This window comes from Mirounga angustirostris, unplaced genomic scaffold (assembly GCF_029215605.1).
Source record: "Mirounga angustirostris isolate CCGP_5_RB_7025 unplaced genomic scaffold, mMirAng1.0.hap1 SCAF_3, whole genome shotgun sequence".
NCBI lineage: Eukaryota > Metazoa > Chordata > Mammalia > Carnivora > Phocidae > Mirounga > Mirounga angustirostris.
This window is the reverse complement of record NW_026991711.1, coordinates 30,220,688-30,242,498: the sequence shown is the minus strand read 5'-3', so window position 1 is coordinate 30,242,498 and position 21,811 is coordinate 30,220,688. Positions and strand designations below refer to the sequence as shown.

The 21,811-nt window shown below is 39.7% G+C and overlaps 1 protein-coding gene across 8 annotated transcripts in view; it reads right to left on the bottom strand.

Moving 5' to 3' along the window:
- The window catches only part of LOC123839816 (glyoxalase ElbB-like), a 129,364-nt gene that overhangs the window by 33,488 nt on the left and 74,065 nt on the right, over nucleotides 1–21,811 (bottom strand). For 3 of the 8 annotated variants that reach the window (XR_010409965.1, XR_010409970.1, XR_010409968.1), the window contains exon 1: nucleotides 1,452–2,415. The exons of 2 other annotated variants lie outside the window; for them this stretch is intronic. The gene's annotated coding sequence lies outside the window, so the exon portion shown is untranslated. Of the gene's footprint in view, nucleotides 1–920; nucleotides 1,046–1,451; nucleotides 2,416–21,811 lie in introns of those variants that run through there. 3 more of the 8 variants (XR_010409967.1, XR_010409966.1, XR_010409969.1) reach the window with 3 other exon arrangements.

Below are 21,811 nucleotides of genomic sequence, written 5' to 3'. Positions count from 1 at the left end.
CACTAAGTTTATAAAACCCAGAGATGGACTCTTGGGTTGGGGGAAAAGAGATTGAGCAAACTATGCTTGACTTGTTGGCATTTAATTTCTTCCACAAAGTAAAATTCTACTCGTCTTGCTCATTCATATGTCAAACTTTGTAGTATCCTAAAGTTCTGTACCATATATAACATCCAACTGAGAACACAGAAGAGTAACTGGTAATCCACCTCCTCTGCTAAGGCAGAGGAGTCCGTGTCTGCATCCACTAATTTACCACCACGAATATCAGTGTCACCATCCACTAATTTACCACGGAGAGCACGAATCTTCATCAACAATCCGGCGAGAACCAGGATTCTTGGCAGGAGGTTAATTTTTAACTAAACCATTTTTTAATATTTGCCTTCCTATGCAGGTTCCTCTTTTAAACTTGTGGCTGGGTTTATCACTCTTTTGATAATCAATTTTTAATCATCCTTGCCCATAGGAATTGAGAGCTTTAATTGAAACTACAAAAATCTCTTAAAAAAAATAAAAATAATGTAATTGTTGAGGGCTCATACACCTTAACAAGTAAGTCAACTTTTGATATTGATGTTTGAAATGAGTTTCAGTTTTAAAATTATAAGCAAAAATTATGCAGAATAATGAGAAAAAAGAAAGAAAACACACACATACACACACAAAACTTTTTGTTTCATTCTTCTAAATCCCAAAGTGACTCAGATGCAAGCAATCAATTTATTTCTGGGTAGCATAAAAGTATCCCAATACTTTTCTCACACTGAAATTTGGGGGTGGGTGGAGAATGGGTATCTTTTCTGTTAGCTTCAAAACTGGAGAAAAAAAAGATTAAGTGAAAATATATCTTTTTCACAGAACAAAATACACTAAAGAGAAAGTTAACATGTGTGTGCTATAGGGAAAAAAAATCGTACCTCTTTACTTCGTATTTCAGAAATTAATTCAATATTTTTAAATTTTTCCATAAAAGATTATCCTCTCACTTTAAAATGAGAAAGCCGAGCATAAGCAAAACTGTAGTTATCCCATGTTTCATTCTCTGAAATAAATACATTAACATAAAGCCACTTTTCAGCTTGACACAAGAACAGTGAAATCATCTCAGACAAGTATTCTATAACCTCTCTGTCTTAATTTGACAACTTAATCTCTAAGACTGGCTCTGGAACACTTGCTGACCAAAATATTTTATGAACTATTCCTCATATTATTCAAAAATAATAATAAAACGTATCACACTGATTCATTTTTCTTTTTAGAACACCAGGGTAAAGTCTCGCAAAGATTCAATTGAACAGCAGTGTCCCTCTGGAGATTAATTTAGCAAAGATGCTATGACCAAGAAAATCTTCTTCTGGTGAGATATGTAAGAAAAGATACAAAGCCATAAGTATTCATTTGTCCTTTTCCTCCCTGTGGTGACAATATAAAAAGGGTTTATCTACCTTTATTCTTGATTGCAGCATAAATTCAAGATAACCTGCTCCCTTGTAGACAATCCACTTGTAGATGCTTCGGTCTTGGCACCTGTGTTCCTGCAAGTTTGGGCTCTAAGAAGAAATTCTTCATGCTCAGAGAAAATGTGTCATAAAATAACGTATGCATGCAAAGTGTGAATATGAGTCAGCATTTTTTCCTTTAAAATCGGTCATTCCAGAGGAAGACAAACCATTAAAAACTGCCCTAAATATCAAAGGTTTTCTTTCAGCAACATATTTTGAGATTCATGACTGGATCAAAGTGGATAATGATTAGAGTTTAAATCAAGAGGACTATAAAGCCTTAAACAAAATGCTGACGGCTGAGGAAGAGAGAGGACTAGAAAAATGTCGGCAAAACTGTTCACAAACACGTTCTTTACTTGTAGGAAAGCTTTGAATACTATGTCATACTAATTAATTTTATTGATTAAAATGACAGTTTCTCTACATGTCAGAGTAGAAATAATCAAATAGTTTTGCCTTTACACATTTTCCGTGTTGCCGAGAGGATATCAATTTATCCTTTTAGCCTCGGAACAAGATTAGATTTTCAACCAAAATGTGACTAGCAGAGTCATAAAATTTGACAAGCAAGCTATCATACTCACTTTGAAAATATGCTGTTCGACATTTGCCAGATTCCTAGCCTTTAATCTTGCCTAACTTCCTTCAACAACACCAGTGAAACCATTATCTCAAACAGCAAGACTTCTTCTTTCTAAATGTGAAGTTTTGGTGTCAAATCTTAGCCAGAATGTGTGCTCCCGGGCCCGGCTGCAAATCTATGGTCAATAGGGTAGAATCATTCTATTGCAGCATCGCTTGCCCTTTTCCCAAGTTCCGAGCAAAAAGATCTCTGTGAGCCAAGTTACCAAAATACAGGCTCAGGATAAAGTGCAAATGCAGACTGTTTTTGTAGAACTGACTCTTCTTTCTTTAAATTAGAAATAAACTTAGAATTTGAATACAAAAATTAGAGAGGTTTTTTTTTTTAAATATACTTTTTACCCAAATTTTGAAGGAAATAGTGCTGGAATAAGACCTCTGAACTTAATATATTTAACAAGATAAAATCTGAAAAACATATTTTTTTAATATTTGTTTATTTATTGGGGGGCAGAGGGAGAGAGAGAGAGAGAATCTCAAGCAGACTTCCTATTGAGAGTGGAGCTCGACAGGGGGCCTCAACGGGGGGCGGGGGGGTGAGGGCTTGATCCCATGAACCCAAGATCATGACCTGAGCTGAAATCAAGAGTGGGTCGTTTAACCGACTCAGCCACCCAAGTGCCCCTGAAAAGTATTTTTAATACAACTAGTTTATACTTCCCAGGTATTACTTCCTCTCATTTTTCCACCCTCCTCTTTGTCTTTTCTCCTTTTTTTCCCCTTTATCCCTATCCTTTGTTTGGGGAATTTTCCACGGTTCAAACTTCTTTCAATTTCTTTTCTCTCTCCACTTGATATTTCATAGTAGAACCACTTTTGTATATCACTTTACATATTTTTCAACAGTTAGCACATTTGATTCTCATAAGCATCCTATTATATAGTCCTAAAAGGCACCATTACCTTTCATTCTACACCTACCTGAAATCACACACCTAATAAGTAGAAACACAGACACTCGCTAGAATCTCCTGATTGTCTTCACCCCCTCCAAGGAGACCACGCAAGCAGGAACATCTCTCTTTTTCATCAGTGTGACCTCAGCAATTAGCACAGCATGTTACACATACATAATTATACACAAACGATCATTGTAATATGCTCAATATAAGATTTTATTTATTTATTTATTTGAGAGAGAAAGAGAGTGGGCGAGAGAGAATAGGAGCGGGGGTAGGAGGGGGCTAGGGACAGAGGGAGGAGACTCCCAGCTGAGCAGGAAGGCTGAAGAGGGGCTGGATCCCAGGACCCCGAGATCATGTCCTGAGTTGAAGGCAGACGCTTAACTGACTGAGCCACCCAGCCACCCCTGTAATATGCTCAATATATTGAGTAAATAAATGAGTGAAACCTAGCTCTACTTCTTATACATGTATGAGATCATAGACTTTTCAAAGTACTTTTTAAAATATGAACTCCCTGATGAACACATTTTATGAATTGGAAAGATCAACTTTGGCCCCTAACTCTACTGATGAAGAAATTGTGGTTCAGGGGTGCCTGGGTGGCTCAGTCGTTGGGCATCTGCCTTCGGCTCAGGTCATGATCCCAGGGTCCTGGGATCGAGCCCCGCATCAGGCTCCCTGCTCCGCAGGAAGCCTGCTTCTCCCTCTCCCACTCCCCCTGCTTGTGTTCCCTCTCTCGCTGTAACTCTCGCTGTCAAATAAATAAATAAAATCTTTCAAAAAAGAAAGAAATTGTGGCTCAGAAAAACTGAAGAATTTATTCAGAAATAATAGTCAATAGCAGTTCCAAGCTTAGAGCCTAAAAAATACCAACTTGAGAAGAATTTGGAATCCCATATGCACCTGTGGGCTATTCTTTACTATAAGGCTGCAGTTAGGTGAAATGAGTTATGGCTAATTATTTTCATCCTTCTGCATAGTCCTAATACCGTATATGTATCTGTGTATGTACCAGGGCAAGGCTTTTGGGATATGAGGGGAAAAAATCTTATATATTTTTACTAGCCGATTGCCTCTAGGCAGTGCATTGAATTAAGCCCAATTAATCAGTTCCTTTTAAATTTTAAAACACATAATTAGAAGATCAAAGCTTTCTAATATTATTTAAGCCGTGATAGCAGTCCCTATACCACTGTTCTGTATTAACACTCCTTTAAATAAAAAACATCCATGACCTGAAACATTCCTCACACATTACACGTATGTTTACACATGTGTGGTGCATACACACTGTTCTTGCAATTTTCATCACCATCCACCACCCTGCCCTTTGGCCCTCCAGATGGCCTACTGGCTCTATTCAAACTGAACCCCAAGATTCCTCTTTCCTAATTGCTGGTGCCAGAGGGAGCTGCGTGCAGCAGCTGTGCCCCGTGGTCAACGGCGGCAGCGCACTGCTTGGCCTAGTCTCAGTAGAGTCTGCAGGCGCTTCCTCTGCCTACCTACTTCATGGCCATAACCAGTCCTCGATCCTCTATGCAGAAAGGGGGTTATCTATGCAAAAATTTAAATATCATCGTCAAAAGGTTATTTGAAAGGACAAGAAGTATTATACTAGGTGAGACCTGTTGATCTCAGTTTTCTGGTCTCTGAAGGCAGCGAAGAGGCTTATGGAGGAATTGGGTTATCAAGATAAAGTGTATTCTTTACTAGCTATTTGTTCATTTATTCAATAATTTTAATAAAGACTGTAGGATATTAAGACCTCAGTTAAGTAGCTGGGGGCTAAATAGAATGGAGGGAGAAAGAAAGAAATGCAAGTCACTATTCCAAGGAACTGAAATCAAGATTTCCAGCTACCATTTCCGTGATGCACTCTGTTTTCTCCGGGCCAGGTGCTTCTGTACCTGCTGGTCCCTAGCCTCCAGTAGCCCTCCACCCCATATCCTTCCTTATAGCACTCTTCACTCTCTCCTCCAAACTAGTTAATGCCAATCCATCCTTCACATCTGACATCCAGTGTCACCCAGTGGGAACCTTCCCTAAACCCACCTCCCAACCACAGTACCTGTCCCTCCTCATTGTGCCTTCCACTCTCATCTACCATCACATTAGCTCTAACTTTACATTTAAAATATCTTATTTTGGGGTGCCTGGGTGGCTCAGTCGGTTAAGCATCTGCCTTCAGCTCAGGTCATGATCCCAAAGTCCGAGACAGAGGCCCACATCGGACTTCCTGCTGGGTGGGGAGTCTGCTTCTTCCTTTCCCTCTCCTCCTTCCCCTGCTCATGCTCTCTCTAATGAATAAATAAAATCTTTAAAAGATAAATAAATAAATAATAAAATATTTTATTTTAATTATATTTAAAATATATTTAATGTATTGTGTTATGTAAGAAATTGTTTTTATCATATTTAATTATTTTATTTAATATATAGTATTACATATTTTAATTATTTACTCTCTGTCTCTCCAGAACCTAATACCATGCCAACCATTTAGGAGGTCCCCAACTAATGTTCCTGAATAAAGAAATGAATTAGTAAATGATAGATGTAAGACAAAATGGTGTAAGCTCTTGGTTAAAAATACAAGTTTTGAGTCAGATTGCTGGGCTCAGATCCTTCTTCAACATTTACGAGCTGAAAGAAACTTGAGGAAAGTACAGGGATTAAAGTTGTCTCAAGCAAGAGGAGATTTTTAGTAAGGATTCTGTGATGGGTAATTTTACGCAGCAGCCTTGCTAAGCTATGGCACACAATTAGTAGGTCAAACACCAATCAAGATGTTGCTGTAAAGGTATTTTTAAGATGGGACTAACATTTAAATCAGTAGACGCTGAGTAAAGCTGATTACCCTCCATAATGTGGGTGGGCCTCATCTAATAGTTGAAGGCTCTACGAGAAAAAACCTGAGGTTTCCAAAAGAGGAAGAAATTCTCCTCAAAACTGCAACATAAAAACCATGCCCAAGTTTCCAACCTGCTGCCATATATGGAATTCAGACTCAAGACAGCAACCTCAACTCTTACCTGAATTTCAAGCCCTACAAATTTCAGATTTTCCAGTCCCCACAATCATGTGAACCAGTTCCTAAAAAATCTATCAATATCTCCCCCATGATATAGCTACATACCTCTCTCTACAACATATTTATATATGTATATATATATATATACAGATGTGTGTGTGTAATATTGGTTCTGTTTCTCTGGAAAACCCTTCCTAATACGGATTCATACTAGGGAACCCAGGAGAAGCCAACAGTCCTTCTTCACATGGAAAAGAAAAGATAGGATCAGACTCATGGAGACCAGGACCATTCAGATGCCCAGTTACCAAGGGCCTCAGCAGCAGGCACTGGTACTTCTCATCCTAGGACTTTGCCATCAGTGTGGCTCTGCTACCACCCCCTTGTCTCTGCCGTTCTCCAATAGCTGGAGATGGACTCCTCATATGCTGATCTCTTCCCTGGCTCGTATCTTCTGCTGACTCACAGTTTCTGGCTTTCCATCTCCCTCGTCATTTCTGCCTCCTCCTGACCTTGGTCTGTCGTGACCTCATAGCACCAGTATGACTCCCTGGTTTTCTCCTAAGCAACCTGTGTTTCAGCTCCCACAGCTGGCCTCTTCCCTATCATCACGGTTCACAGATCCCATTCCTGACAGGCAGGCTTGAGTTGGCACAACTCATCATTTGGGGCCAGATCAGAGTATAGGCCTCTGGACAGCCTCTGAATTGGCTGGTTTTAGAACAACGAACTACAACTGGGGACGAGTCACGTGACACCATGCATGGCCATCTGAGACCATCTCTTCATGGAGAACTATGACAAAGTTTCCCTTGGAAGGAGCTGTGAGTATACGATGACACGTCTACAAAAGGGGACAAGGCACTGGCAGAGAAGGGGCAGCCACAGGCCGATGAGAGCAGGGTCTCTCTCCCAGCCTCGTGGAGGGGGCAACCGGCACCATCAACTTCTGACCTGTGCTCTGTCACTATCAGGGACAGAGAAGCCTTGCTAGTTCCACTGGTTGTAATAATGGGGCGACTGTCAGATAATGACGGTATTCAGTGTTGTTACGAATAATATAAACATAGTATTTGCAGTGTTCACAGCCCTGTCACGAGCTCTATGCTTTTATTCTGACATTAGACTGGAGAGCCTTCAGGGACACCTGGGTGGCTCAGTCGTTAAGCGTCTGCCTTCGGCTCGGGTCATGATCCCAGGGTCCTGGGATGGAGCCCCGCATCGGGCTCCCTGCTCCGTGGGAAGCCTGCTTCTCCCTCCCCCACTCCCCCTGCTTGTGTTCCCTCTCTCGCTGTGTCTCTCTCTGTCAAATAAATAAATAAAGGGGAAATTTAGGGTGCCTGGGTGGCTCAGTCGTTAAGCGTCTGCCTTCGGCTCAGGTCATGATCCCAGGGTCCTGGGATGGAGCCCCGCATCGGGCTCCCTGCTCCGCGGGAAGCCTGCTTCTCCCCCTCCCCCTCCCCCTGCTTGTGTTCCCTCTCTGGCTGTGTCTCTCTCTGTCAAATAAATAAATAAAATCTTAAAAAAAAAAAAAAAGATTGGAGAACCTTCAGAAATTCTTATTATCTTTGGGGGAGAAGGAGTTTGACCAGGAGCAGTCCAAATTCTGGCATAACGTTTACCTGCACCATAGACTAGCTGCCCCCTCTTGAATTCAGCTTTTTTTTTTTTTTTCAGATTTAGTTATTTATTTTAGAGAGAGAACGAGCACAAGCGGCAGGAGGGACACAGAGAGAGGGAGAGAGAGAATCTCAAGCAGATTCCCAGCTGACTGCAGCTCCAATGCGGGGCTCAATCCCACGACCCCGAGATCATGACCTGAGCCGAAACCAAGAGTCAGACGCTCACAGACTGGGCCACCCAGGCGCCCCTTGAATTCAGCTTCATGATGTTGCAGAGAATTGCAGCGAGACTTTTAAGTGACCTCAGTGGGATTACTGTGGGCCCTTACAGATCACTCCTAGCTTGGGAAACATTGCTGAACTGCGGCAAGGGCATCCCTGAAGAGCACCAGGTGGGTAGGCAGCTGTACCGTCCAGCCCGGTGGCCTCTGATTACACACGGCCACACACATTTAAATAAATTTAAGTTGAATTAAATTCACAATGTACTTCTCAGTCATAGTAGCAAGGTTTCAAGTGCTCAGTAGACACATATGGCAAACAGCTATGATAGTGGACAGCACAGAAATAGGACATCTCTGTCATCACAGAAAGGCCTATTCAACAGCGCCTGAATGGCACGCTTGCTGTGATGTTCAAAGTGAAAGGAACGGGAACACAGTCCACTAGACCTTTCCTTACAGAAGGATGATCTTAAAATTTCTAGGAAGGCGCTTCTGACAAGAGTTCCAGGAAAAAGAATTGTTGGTACCTTGCCTTAGATACTTGAATTTTTGAAGAAGGTGACCCATTTCCTAGAAAGTAAAGTGAATACACTGTAAAATGTGGCCAAACACCAGAGCACGAAACCACCCTTGCGTTCCCAAGCCCCATGATATCGTAAGAAACGTATGCCCAGATATTGGGGTACAAGGGAGGTGCCTAATTCAGCAAGACCCTTATAGCAGCAATGAAAATCGGAAAATTAGTGTTTCTCCAGAGAAATCCTGCATGAGTCTTTGAGAAAGACTTCTGAAAGCTGGCTAAAACATACAGCGAAGAAGAGGAATGGCAAGTCTGAGGGAGGAAAACCCTGGAAAATTCAGCAGAGAGCTTACAAGCCCTTCTCTTGAAGGCAACTATGTTCTCACCAGGTACTAAGGATTTCTACCCAGGTGTTGGGAGCTGTGAGAAATTTAACTGCTTAAGCAGAATAAAGAAAAAAGGCCAGAAATAATACAGGAAACAGTATAAAGTAAAGGACTTGATAATTAACCAGAAGCTGGACGGCTTCTGAGCCTACAATTCTCAGCGTTGATAGTTAAAGGGCAGCTAACGTAGGATCCCACCAAGGTGAAGCAAGCCAAGAGGACTGCTCTGTGATGACACGGTCCTCACGTATTTCTTGTTTATTCAACAGTGTGATGAATCACCTCCCTTTACTCTTTGAACCTTCTCATAATGGGCAAACACCTACTTACATATAATTATAGCCTCTAGAAATATGTATTTTAATCTTTTTCATCATAAAATTTATCCGTCAAGTTCTTTTAACCTGTTGGATTGGAAAGCGGGTGGCCAGAGCGTAGCCTCGAATTCCTGTGTACACATAACCCAGTTTGCCTCAATGGCTCTGGTTTATGTTGCTATTCAGGTGTAATTATTAATGGAGCCCCCTTTCACTCACAGAAGTCTTAATTTGGACAATAAATATATGGCTACGTACCCATAATGCTATTCTCTAAATGTGTTCCAAAATGCCAAGGGCAAATATGTTGTTTTCAAAGTCTGGTGGTTTGGGGGCTACTTTCCATCTCAGCAAATGTCACCTTGGATGGAAGACGTTACTTCACCAAGTTGGCATTGTTGACCATTTTCAAAACTATTTCATTCTGATGCCTTTTTTTAACCTCTCTGTACTTTTCAAATTCAATTTTAGTGTCAATTTTGCTTAGCACAGTCTTCTTCCTGTCCTTCACTCTTCAAGATTTTTTTCCCTTTGGCTTTCTATTTTCTTAGCTCTGTTGTCTATTTTTCTACAATTACTGTAATATGTGTCTCCTATTTATGGTTCCCTTTCTTCCCACATTCAATTTGTCTGTCATGTTCTAAATGACTGGCTTTGAGTGAATGATAGCATTTCACAAACAACCACTGGTAGAATGTGCACTACCTGATAACTAACCTTTTTATTCCACCTCAAATATATTATATTGAACTTAGTCTGATAGGTTAAAATTTTTAGTTCCTTTAAAAATATCTGAAAAGCTTCAGGCCGCTGGGAAATATTTACTAACTGGCTTTGGGGACGGGGAACCCTGATTTGTAGTGTTTGCTTATTTCTGTGGTGTAATACTCCCACCATGGATGATTTCAACCTACCAACATGACCCCAACCGATCTGTGAAAATTTAACAATTAGCCCTGATGAGCCAATATGAGCTAGCTTCAGCAGAGCACCAAAACCCTTTGCCGAGATACAGAAATAAAAGTTCTGAAAAACAAATCACCTAATAATTATTCTAATTATTTAAATTTTATATTTTATCATAAAAGGAAAATAAGCTTATATTGTAAAAAATATATGGAAAATAAAATTATATGTGAAGCTTATTAAATAATAAAATAAGCAGATGTTGAAAATAAGCTTCTGTATGAAAAAAATAACATCAAAGATTCTATCTGGTAACTAGATATTTCAGTAGAGGCTATTTCCGGTACTAACTGGCTCTATTCCCCCAAAGATTATTCTCAAATCCTGAGAACATTATTATGCAAGGTTAGGACTCCAGGCTCCATGACTGTCACAGTAAAACAAATCCATGGGCCAGGAAACTTCCAAGCTCTGGATCTGAGCCTCAGGCAGAAAGTGAAAAACTCAGATACTATCAGAGCTACAGATCACTTTACTAGCTATCAAAAAATCCTTTGGTATTCAGCAAATTTAAAAGACTGCCTTCTTTATGTTCTGAGAGATTCCAGAACACCTAAAGGTTACATTTGGGATCAGTGGTTTTTCACAGATCTAAGCATTATTTTTATTTAAAGCCAATTTATAGCTTTGTTTAGTCCTATGGCTTAATATATAATAGAAACTAAAGTAGCTTAGAGGTGGGGGGAGCCCTTTGAGAAATAAATAGTTTAAGAACCACTCACATCCATTCTAATGATTTAATCAAACATAAGAGATTCTAACAGAATGCACTAACCAGAGACACCCAGTGAAGGGCAAAATGAATATTTTCTAGAAAACATTCTGTGGCCAACACAACATTACCTCTGCACCTGAAATGTTTGGCCTGAGCGGAAAAAAACTAAAGGCTTAAGATTTACTGGCCCCAAATTTATTAAGATACATGTCTTTGAACACATCAGCCATAGATATTACTGTACATTTTTTTAAAACCCATATGCCAAACTTCATAGATAATAGATTAAAAATAAAATAGACCCTACTTATAGTCATAAATTGATGCATCATTTCTAGAAATAGCTCATATTTGTTGTTAGACACTGCGATAAAATCTCTGCGCAAATTATTTTATTTAACCGATTAAGAACCCTAAGAGATAAACAGTATGATCTACATTTTACACATTAGGAAACTTGAAACTTGGATCAGTGACTTACCCAAAGTTACACAGCTAGAAAATGGCAGGATCTGAGTTGAAACTCAGACCATGACCCAGAGCACCTAAATTTAACCAAAGGCTGCCTTGCCAAAAACCTTAAAATCAGTTTATACTCTCTGACCACTCATCACTGCTACAAACTTATCCCAAAATACTATGTCACAGGCAGACACAAATATAGCAAAAGAATTGGAAATGATGTAGATGTTCAGCAATGTTAAATGATCTATTCATACAATATTTTTCAGTCAAAAATTTGTATTCATCAAAGACATTTAATGAGATGAGAAACTCACCATATAACATCCAAAAAAAAGCAGACTGTAAAACCAAAAATACAGTATTTCACTGTGTAAAATAAATATATATGTGGATGGGGGCTCCAGGGTGGCTCAGTCGGTTGGACGGCTGACTCTTGATTTTGGCTGGGATCATAATCTCATGAGATGGAGCCCCGCAACTGGCTCTGTGCTCCGTGGGGAGTCTGCTTGAGATTCTCTCTCTCCTCTCCCTCTGCCCCTCCTCCTGCTCGCACTCTCTCTCTCAAATAAATAAATAAATAAATCTTAAGTGTATATATATTTGCATGGGGAACAGCTAAAAGAAAAACATAGTAATATCTCTGATTATCTCTTGGACTAGGATTATATTTTTTTTTTTTACTTTCCTTCTGGATCTTTCTATTTTTGTGTGTTTTTTGTGATGAAAAATATTTTTATAATGAGAAAAAAGTCATTTTTAAATTCAACAAAAGTCTATTTAGAGTGCTCATTCCCACATCTCATGAAGGAAATGTTGGAAGGAAAAGGGTCAAAGAAAAGTAACTAGAAGGGTCAGAGGAATGGGCAATAAACTAATATTATCAGCTCTAGGAATTATTCAAAAAGTTCTGAAATACACAGGCAGGTAATGTCCCAGCTGATTCAGTCCTGGCTGGGGGACATAATGGATAGAATCTGTAGTCAGAACAGGACAGAGGCCCAGGCCAGCCCCAAGATCTCTCATCTCCCTGACGGCCAAGACCCTTGAACGAGTTGCCTTCCCTCCCTACCTCCACTCCCTCATCCCCATTTACTCTTTAACTCACTATAACCTGGTCTGCCCCCCAACTTCTTCCCCTGCCCCACAGAAATTGCTGTTACCACTGCCATCAACATTCTCTTTATTGTCAAATCCAACAGTCACATTCCATCCTTGTCTTTCGTGAATGACCTCAGCTGCCATTGAGCCAACTGACTCCTTCCTGGAGCATCTTTCTTTGAGTCCCATAGCAGATCCACTGTTGCTTGGCTCCCCAGCCGTCATCCTCCTATGCCCAGGTGCCCACACACCTACTTTCTGTCTACACAATGCCAGCTATGATCAGGTATAGAACAGCAGGATGCTCAAGGGGAGTAGGCCTCTCCCTCAGCCCCAGGAGATGAACTGTGTTGGCCTAAACCAATCAAGGAAATCTCACTCTCCTTTGCTGTAATTGGTTTAGGAGTCAGTACTGGCCAAAGAGACCTGAGGATAAGCTCCTACTATGCACAATTCGTGTCTTTGAATGCAGTTTTTAATATTTGATACTGTGACAGCCTTTTTGTGATCATAAGAGGAAAGCCAGGAGAATTAGCAGAAGCTAATATAGAGCTTGGACATGGAAGAAATACTGTACTAATTCACCCTGGAACTACCCACCCCCGGACTATTATGTGAGATTATAAAAGCCTATTATTTAAGCCACTCTTAGTTAGGTGTTCAGTTTTTTGCAGCCAAAGATATCCTAGTCAATGCTGATATACTCTCCTTTCTGGCCCCACTTCTCTATCCCATCTACTCTTCAGGCCCTGTCCTGAACTCTACTGCAACTTGCATGACAGTGTTCTGGAGAGTTTCACCTTTGACCTCCTTATTATTCCATTCACTTTCTCTTTGTGCTTTCTCTCTTCCACTTGGATGATTTCAACTGTGCATATTTATTTATAGGTCACATAAATATTTACTGAAAGTCTTCTAGGAGCAAGATCCTGTTCAGTTTTCTAATGCTCTGGGAATATGCTGATGAATAAGACCACTGAAGGACAGGAGAAGGGGGGAAGACAGGGGGGGAGGGAGGATTGAGGATCTTTTTATGAGTCTTTTTATGAGATTTATGGTACAACATGGTGTCTATAGTTAACAAATCAGTATTGTACATTTAAAAATTTGTGAAAAGGATAGGTCTCATGCTAAGTGTTCTTACACACACACACACACACACAGACACACACACACAAATGAAGGGAGGGCTGAGCAGAAGAAAGAAACTTTTGGAGGTAGTAGATATTTTATTACTTTGACTATGGTGATGGTTTCACAGGTTTCTGCATATCTCCAAATTCACCAAATTGTATACATTAAATATGTTCAGGGATTTGTTTTTTTTGTTTTGATACATCAACTATACCTCAACAAAGCTATTTTTTAAAACATAAAAATACAAAAGAAAGTTCTCTTTTATGAAAATATTCAAGTCTTTTTGCCTCTTTTTCTATGGGATTATCTTTTTCATATGTCTTCTAAGAAGTGTTTTATTCTAGATACTACTCTTTCTCTTCTCTAAGTCTGCACAGTATGGATAGTTGTTTCTTAAAGATTTTGTAAAACTTGTGGTAAATTTATCTGGACCTGAAATGTTCTCTGTAAAAGGGCTTTTTATTTCTTCTTGAGTCAGTTTTGGGGAGTTATATTTTTCTAGGAATTCATCTATATCTTCAAATGCATTAGCTTAAATTCTCTAAAATATAAACTAAAAATTGCCCTGTTTTCAGCTTTGGCTGCTCCCAATAAGTTTTTACATACAGTATCTTTATTTAGGGGTGATTCTAATTGCCTTCTAATTTATATTACAATTTCTTCTTTGGCCCATGGGTTACTTAGAACTTTTTTAGTTTTCACGGACACTGATTTTTTTTTCTAGACATCTTTTTGTTAGTGATTTCTAACTGAATTGCATTTGTGGTTAGAAGACATGCTCTGTATGATTTTACGATCTTAAATTTGTTTAGACTTCCATTATGATATGGGATATATCAATTTTTATAAACAACCCATCTGTTCTTAAAAAGAAATGCATTTTTTAGTTCTTAAATGTCCTATGTGTGACCATTAGATCAAATCTGTTAATATATTGCTCAAAATTTTCTCTCTCCTTATTGATGTTTTTGGGGGTTTTTTTTTTTTTTTTAAGTAAGCTCTACACCCGATGTGGGGCTTAAACTAGGACCCCAAGATCATGAGTCACATGCTCAACCAACTCAGCCAGCCAGGTGCCCTACTTTGTTGATTTTGTTGTTAACTAATTCCATTACTTACGGAGAAAAATGTGTTAAAATCTCCCACTATGATTATAGAATTGTTTATCTCCCTTCATAGTTCTGTAGATTTTGCTTTATATATTTTGAAACTGTGTTATTTGGAGCATCCAAATTTGTCACAACATTCAAGGGAATTAGACATGTTACCTTTATCTCTAGTAATGCTTTTTGGCCTTAAAGCCTATTTTTTTAATAAATGAATATAAGTGCATAAGCTTTCTTTTGGTGAGAATTTGCCTGATTTATCTTTTTCAATCCTTTAATCCAATCTTTCTTTATCATATCCATTGCCTTTTAAATGATTCCATAAAACTACTATCACTGTAGTGTTCTAATTATAGTTTTGGCTTCCAAAATAAGATTATTCACTTCCCAAAAGAAACAAGAAACAGAACTGGTATTTCTGGAATTATGGTTTGTGGTTTTGAATATCATTGGTTTGCCATGGTAAACCCTGGTCTTTCTCTGAAGACCAGTTCTTGTTTTTACTGAGCTCATGGGCTCTGCTGGAAAAACATATGTGTGGGTGGATGCCAGGGCAGGAAGAGGGATGATGTGGCCAGGAGAGGTGGTAGTGGGTGTGCAATGCTAAGTGTAGGGTAGATGTGGCAAATCCAAATGCCTACAAGGGCCAAACAGCCAATTTAGGCAATTACACAAGGCAGGAGGGAACTGTCCAGACTGGGGATCACTTGCGCCTCTAAAGGCAGCTCTTTATCGTCTGTCAATCCTTACTCTGTTGGAATGTTGCCAGATTATTTTCAGAGCACGGGAATTCTACGCCAGTCAAATAAATCACATCTGTTACTTACATTTGCAAATCCTTGGCTCCACCTGCAAATCCTGGAAGAGACTGCACTTAGGAGGAAGAGAACAACTGGAGAAGACTTTTTCCCATCCCTGCTTATCCTCCTAATTGGGCTAGCCACTCCTCTTTATGAAGAGAACTTCCTCTTAAGGAATGTAAACCTAATTCATGTCCTAGCTCTTGACAAATGGATTTTGAGATTTTTGGCCTGGTCAGCTACCACAAGCAGCATGATATGCTGGTCATCCCTAGAGATACAAATGGGAGATGGTAAGAAGCAAGAGTGAGGCTCATGCATGAAGATGTACCAAAAAGTTGCTACCAAAACAAAATTTGAAACTTCTGGGGCCCATGTTGGCAGCCCTATGCCAACATCCAAATTTGAACTAATCTCACTAACCTCAGCCCAGGTTAGTCCAGTCTGAGAAAAAATATGGAAAAAAGAGGGAAGGAAAAGTTAAGATGTACTCCCCAAAAAAGATATATATATATGCAGGCATGTATACATACAAAATCCTTATACTTCTGCTCATTTGTTATTATTCCCAAATAATAAAATATTAGTGAAGTATCTCCAGAGAACCTTTAGAATCTATCCTGCCACCATGAGGAGGTGTTCTGATAACTGGACAAACAGGGTGTTCTTTACCAAAAAGAAGAAGGAGGAGAACAAGATTGAGCCCCTACTACTTACAAATCACTTTTAGCTGTTTTTACGTGCACTATGTTATGTAGTTTCAAAACAAAACTGTGAGGTACTTCCATTTTATAGTGAGAAAACTGAAGCACAAAGAAGATAAATGACTTAATGAAGGTCACAGATTTAATAAGTGTTAGTCGCCAGGATTGAAAACGAGGTTTCTTGTATGGAAGTCCTGGGTTTTTCACTCTATCACACCTTCTCTGGCTGACAGTCAGATGAGAATCTCAGCTCCAGCAGCCTGGTTCTTAGCCTTGACTTCTGACAAATGTGTGAGCTGGGAGGTGCCAATGTCAAGAATTCAAAACTGGGTGAAATCAGAAATGAACAGCAGGACTCAGCATGTAGCTAAGGCAGGGCTGCTGGACAGTTGCAAGGAAACACTTAAGTCTGATTTTTAAAACCCTGTGATTTCTCACCTTCCCCATAACCAAATCCCCTTTTCCTCTCCTCCACACACAGACCTCGCACCCACATTACTTCTCTGAACATAAAAGCCATTTTACCTCAAATTCAAAGAAACTACTTTTCTATTTCCCTTTTTAAAGTCTCCTTCCACAACCCAATCAACTATTTAATTACTTTAGCTTAGCAAACTTCAACTTTACATGAAATTATTTCACTATCCACCTTATATTTTTAGTATATTAAGATAGGTAAGTCAGTATGTATTGCCTAGGGTAAAGAGAACACACTCTCTATATAGATTAGAACATTCTGAGTAACAAAAAATTCCTTCTGCTTTAATCTAGTGTCCGTGAAACAGAATCGTATTTACACCTGTTTAGAAATACTGATCATATAAAGTACATATCTGTAGCATGGTATTCTGACACAATTTTTGACTGGTCATATGGTAATTGTACTGAATTCATCGTACAAGAAAACGGGATGTTTTCTTTTAGACAGAAAATAAATAAACAACAGAGTGGATAATTAAATTAAATTAAATTAGTTCTCATTCTCTTCAATATGCACAATATAAATATTGGAAATTGTGATAAAAGACATTTCACTAGAAAAGAAAATCCATAATTCATATGCCATCTCTCTGGTTAATTCTGACCGACCCTTCAGAGCAAAGCCTATAATTGTTCTTCAGCATTTTCATTATCAAAGGTTTATTTTACAAATAAAAATTATACATGTATAACTCATCTCCAAACATTGTGAAATTTAACTTATTCTTGGGCTTTGTTTGAGATTTTAGGGATTCATTCTGAAGTGAACAGCTTCTCCCCATTCAAACTGATCTCAGGCCCACCTTCTTCACAATTGCTTTGTATCTCCGAAAATTCATAAAGGCTCTAAAAAAACATTTAGTAGTAAAGACAGTGTCTTATTTACCGCAGTCAGTATCTACCACAGTTCCTTGGAATGAATTGTGCAAGGAACAGAGAGAGCATATGAAAACTGTAAACAAGTAGGTACTTGCCCACGTAGGGGAGAAAGGAATTTAACTCTGCCCTTCAACATTCTCCTAGCTGGTCTAAAGAATCAAATTGACAGGAGACAGGAAAACAGGAAAAAAATCAAACAAAGTCTAATAATAATGTATACCTCCTGTACACATGAGAGAGACCATGGAAAACTGAGTAACTCACTGAAATGGCTGAAGCCATCATCTTAAATATCACCTCCAGCTAAAGGCAAAAGGAGGTATTGGAGTTGGGGAGTGAGTTACGGAAGCTTACCAGGAAAAGCACAGTAAAGAACAGTAAGGTTGAGGTGCAGATTTAAGCCCCTGTCTTCTCTGTTGACAAATTTCTAATGACTTAAGAGTGTCCCCTTCTTCCTGATACTAAGGAAGGAACTTACAAATGGAGATTTCTCTTACACATGTAAATGTCTCTTACTACCAGCTAACTTCTACTCAGTTTTCAGAGTTTTTCTTGCCTCTGCAGTTTCTTAAAAATAACCAGCTCAGAACAGTCAATATGCCAAAGAGGCATATCTTGGGGTGGCAAAATTTGCTCCTTTACACCCACAAACAAAATTAAGCTTTAAAAATAGATTTCCTGTACAAATGACTCAAATATATTTTGAAGAGTTCTCCCATTTCCATAGGGAAGGTACTTGGGAAAATAGAATCATTTACATTTAACTGAAAATTTACTTCATAATTTTGCTATAAAATTATAAGGTTTCTAAAAAATCCTTGCTTATTGATACATTTTCACAAACACAAACACATACAGCATGTATTGAAATTCTCTGCAAAAAGAAACCATTCAGTTTTCCAACTTGATTATGTCCTATCCCCTTTAAGAAGCAGTTATTCTCATATGAGAGGGTCAATGATTATAGAAAGAACTATGTTTCTCTGGTTTTTAATAGAAAAATTCATGAAGAGCTTTTAGGAAGAGCATTTTTAAAATCTGTAGCAGTTTGTTTTATCCATTTCTAGGACCTTTAGCTAAAACCAAAAATCCATTACCTTTTCTTGAAACATTTCACTGGGCATCACAACTTATACAGAAATAGGTCCCCCAAGGGCCCACATTATCCTCCGTGACACCCATACGACAGCGTCCCATAACTCCTGAGCCAGCCCAGTGAATCATAGTCAAATAACAGCAGAGGAAGCAAAGGTGAAGCCTGAGAATAGTCGATATACTAGAATAAATAAGCAACCTGTCCAAGATCCATGGGATAGACTTTTACAGACCATATTAGTTTCCTAAAACTGCTGTAACAAATTACCGCATATGTGGTGGCTTAAAACAACAGCAATTTATTCTCTCATAGTCCAACAGCCAAATGTCCAAAATTAATTTCACTGGGCTGAAATTAAGGTGTTGGCAGGACCACATTCCGTCCAGAAGCTCTAGGAGAAAATCCTGTCCTTGCCTCTTCCAGCTTCCAGTGGCTGCACCATCCCTTGACTTGTGGCCACATCCCTCCAACTTCAGCCTCACTGGTTGCTTGGTTTACTCCTCTTCGGTCTGTATTCAAATCTCCCTCTACCTCTCTCTTATAGGGACATTCGTAATGGCATTTAGGGGGACCTCTGGCATAATCCAAGATAATGTCATCTCAAAATGCTTAACTCAATCAACATCTGCAAAGACATCTTTTTCACAAGTACTGGTTCCAGAAATTAGGATGGAGATATCTCTGAGGGAAGGTGGGGAGGCAATTTCAGTTTACCGTACAGACCAAGACCACAGTTCAAGAATTTAATTGTGAGTAAAGAAAATGATGGACCCCGAAACAAATAATACATTATATGTTAATAAAAATAATTTAAAAAGAAAATGATGGGAAAAAAGACCGTGAGCTTTCCAAGCCTCACATGACGTCTTTCCCAAGTCCTGACCGGGTAATGTCAGCCCTTTGGAGAATCGTTCAGGAGTCTCAGTCACAATGATGTTTATGAATTAATAGATTATCTGCCGTCAGGCAATCATCAACCAATTGAGAAGCCGATTTCTCTGCCATTTATCGAATAATAAAGATACGTGTAATGGGAGGGAGCGATATTCTTACCTGACCTTGAAGTAGGACAGAACATGTTCTCTGATTACCCTTCAATGCCTTCCAACAAAGCATTTTAGTTTAAAAGTTGCCTGGAGACCAACAGTTTTTTGTCCACAGAATATTGTCACTGACACAGTTACAAATAGGGAGGCAGAGTTTACTTCCAAAAATGTCAGGTGAGGTGCTGGGAAAATGTCAGGCCAGCTTTGGTCGCTGGTGCTTACCTTTCAGCTGCTAATGTATGTAAATGATCCCATCCAGGGCCCAGCTGTTGGATGTGGAAATGTGCTGATGAAACTAAATTGGGATTCTAGAGAATGCAAATCAAATTGTAGGCAAAATTACTGAAACACCCCAGCCCTCTTTTGAAGCATTATAGACCAACCCAAGAAAAACGACTAACGGGTAATAATACACAGTCCTGACAGGAATCATAAGCTAGGAAGGAAGTTGCATGTAAAATAATAATAAAGAATATTAAATTGCCACCAGGCCCTGCCAGAGACAAATGAAAACAGAGCAGATTCTAACCACCACTTACTCAATCCCTTTGAAAATGTCCCAGGAATCTGCAAAGAATGCTTTCACCCATATTCCCTTTCTGCTAGAAAGCATGTTTTCTCAGGAATGTTTCCACACTGGAAAGGGCAGATAGGGGATGCCCCTCTGAAAAGGAGGCGTCCTTCTGGCCAGTTCATCAACCTGCCTTGGGCACCGAGGTGAGATTAACAGGCTGCTTTGGTCAGCTACCTGTAGAGAAAACTGTGCACTTTCCCCAAGATATCCACAGTTTGATGGCTTTTCATTTCTTCTGTTATCATGTCATACCTCTCTGTCTTATATACATATAATATGAACTAATTGTTAATTGCCCATAAAACTTAAGATTCTTTTTACTCCTAAGTGATTCCTTTTTATCAGAAGGCAATTTGAGGTCTTTCTGGAAGTTTAAATGCAAAGCTCAGTCACTGGAGCCCCTGCCTGCCTGGCTCAACCTCCTACCAGCAAATTGCAAGCGAAACCCAGGCTCGAGGCCAGCAGCAACCCGTACACGTTCCTGCAAAGGACAGGTAGCAAAACTCCAGGGCGGAGGACAGGCAGCCCCCAATCTCACACGGCAGTTTATTTCAGCCTTGTTCTAATCACCCTGTTTATTCCTCCTTGACTTCATTGACCTATGGGGACAGCAGTTCTTAACCCTAGCTGCACATGAGACACATTCCGGAAATGTCTATAAACATAATTAAAGTCTCAAACCTTCCCCCAAACACGGATTGAATTGGTCTGAGGTGGGGCCCCGGCGTCAGTATTTTTTTAATTCCCTGCGTGACTCTAATGGAGCAAGCAAGTTTGAGAACCCTTGTTCTACTTGCTGGCTTCCATTACTTTTGACCAGTCCTGTCTTCCCAGACTCTCTTCCACATTCACCTACCCAGGCCCACCGTATTTATCCACTTCTTTTTCTAGGGCCATTTAAACTTCATTTTGCTGCCTGAAGCTGTGGTACTGTCTTGCCCTTCTCCAGACTTGATACATTGCCTGGCAAGACTTCCTGTTCAATTCTTTTCCAGATCCTGGCTTCTCCCGGCTTGCTTCAATGGGGCACCCACCGAGATCACTTCTTCACTTTAGCCCATCCCAAATCTAACAAGTCACATAACCCTTTCCTCTTGGAACTCTGTAACATTCAATGCCTTGGTCCACATTTGAACCAAATGCCTTACCATCGCTATACCCTTGCCTACCTATGCATTCAGAATTATCAGCCTAGCCTGTATGTTAATAAGATGTTTAATAGTGTCCCTGGTTTCTGCTCACCAGATGCCAGGAGCACCCTTCCCCCAACTTGTGACAACCAAAAATGTCTCAAGACACGGCCCAGTGATCCTGGGGAGGATGAAGAATTACCCCATCCCCACCCCACTGAGAACCACTGCTTGATCTGTACATCTCATCTCCCAAACTACTTCAATCAAGTTGGTTCCTCTGCCATCTGGTATATATATTCTTCCCAGTATTAATTTTTCACCCAAGTTTATAATCCATTATTCTGAAGCATAGTCTTCCTCCTGAGTTGACAACCTTCAGCTCTGATTCATTTCCCAAATGATACCAACCCCAAAGCATTAAGACAGATTCTCACATCCTCTGGTCATCCTTCAC